The 2,027-nt window shown below is 34.5% G+C and overlaps 1 pseudogene; it reads right to left on the bottom strand.

Moving 5' to 3' along the window:
* Window positions 1-670: 670 nt before the first annotated feature.
* Window positions 671-1,590, bottom strand: LOC128165749 (uncharacterized; annotated as a pseudogene).
* Window positions 1,591-2,027: the final 437 nt, after the last annotated feature.

Below are 2,027 nucleotides of genomic sequence, written 5' to 3'. Positions count from 1 at the left end.
ATTGTTATCATCAAGGCGATCAAACGAACGTTTACGCTTACTTATCGTCAGGTACTTCTCCATGTTTAAAACAAAGCGTCATTGTCATGCGGACCAGCGATTAGTACGCACAATGAACATACATTAAAGCTAATGAGAAATCTTGATTTTGCATAACAGTTAAGTCGTACATAAAATCAGTCGACGTTATAATGACACTTTGACTTACGGAGTTCTGATTTCGTTTATCATCGTTATTATTTACTAGCCCGACGGGCTACCACAGTGAGGATTTCTGCTAGCCCGACCCCTAAAATCGGTAGCCCCGGGCGTCGGGTGATGGTAATTGCTCACCCCCGAGATGGTTTAATTATTCTGGATTTAATGCAGGATTGTTTCACCTGGATGACATTTTGTTTGTTTACTGATGTTTTTAATGTAGATAATCTAAGCATGAGATGTGCTTTTAGGGATATTAAGAATTAACGAAGAAAATGATTAGAAAAGTATTTTGAGTCATTGCTTGCTTTGAACATCCTATGCATAAAATAAGAAACTCCTACGTCTAACGTCCTTGTACATTTGTCTTTTTTGCTCAACAGGATACTGTATGTAACATAACGTCAACTTCTGAAACAGAGCTTGATTTTGATTTTAAAGAAATCAAAACACTTGTTTTAATTCATCGTTTTTAATAAAGTTTTCTATTACAAGACCGGACCATTTCATTCCTGGTGTCTACTCCAATTACAGTTAGACCTTTCTTCACTCCAGCTTGTGGTGCTTCACCTGAAAGACATAAATGTAATAAATAAAAAAAAAGGTTTACATGTGTATGCTGCCTTTAATGCACAGTTCCAAACCAGGTTATTACATGTATATCTAAATAGGTTTGTTTCTAATATGCTTTACCTTTTCCACAGTGAAGTACCACTAGATTTCCATTGTTTTTGGTGATGCGTGAAAGAGAAGCTTTTCATAGAACGCTGACTTAATATTTCCTTCGATCAGGGCTGACAAACCTTTGATGCCTGTTTTGCTGGATGTGATGCAGAGAAATGGCTGGGTGTAGTTACCTTTAATGTGTTTGCTCATGTTAAAATATTCAACTTAAAATTAGTTTCAGGTTCGAAATTACTTAATTTTTTTTTTTACATGTGATGAATTACTTAAATAAGATTGATAAGTTTTATGTTACAAATGATTACAGATACAATGTTTTAATTGCAATGAATTGGGCCTATTTCATAGTTTAAAAGTTAAATGAAATGTTTTGTCTTCAAAAGATTTGCAACTGTACTCACTTTTTCTGTTGAATAGGACAACCACCAGTGTAGCTTTGTTTGGATACATTAATTCTACTCCTTTCTTTGTGTCGCTGGCACTGGCCCACGATGTTATTAATACAAATGTGTGTTCCTCACAGTGAGGGGAGGTCCATACAGATTCTGAGAAGTGTTTGCCACTCGGAGTTAATAGGTTTAAATAAAACATTTCTATAGTTTTGCATAAGTAAATACACATGTATCAGTAGAATAAAAAAAATATAAATTCACATAAATTAAATACCAGCAATTATTATAATTAATATATACAACTACGAGCATTAAATTTAAAACAAAAAGTGCTTACTGTGGAATCATTAGATTTCGAGGTGGCTCAATTTTCGTGGAATTCGTGGTTACCTCTCATCCACGAAATAACATCCTCCACGAATTGATAAATTAGGGTAATAAAGTCATATTTCCTTTTGTAGATATATAAGAGTACACGAAATTACGTCCCCACGAACCTGTAAAATTTAAGACATCCACGAAAATTGGCCCCCACGAAATTTAATGATTCTACAGTATATTGCATGCCTAAAAAATCTTGTACAAAACAATATGTAGTTTACAGTTACAAAAAGTACTTACTATTTCCTCGTTGAATACAATGACATCAACAGGATTTTCTAGGCTGCCCCCTTTTAAGAAATTTAATGGATCACCTTGGAAAACCAAAGGTTTCGCCCTTGAAGAGGGATCTTTCAGTCTCCTTTCCACAAA

The sequence above is a fragment of the Crassostrea angulata genome, chromosome 1 (assembly GCF_025612915.1).
Source record: "Crassostrea angulata isolate pt1a10 chromosome 1, ASM2561291v2, whole genome shotgun sequence".
Classification (NCBI taxonomy): domain Eukaryota; kingdom Metazoa; phylum Mollusca; class Bivalvia; order Ostreida; family Ostreidae; genus Magallana; species Magallana angulata.
This window is presented reverse-complemented; position numbering and strand designations above follow the sequence as displayed.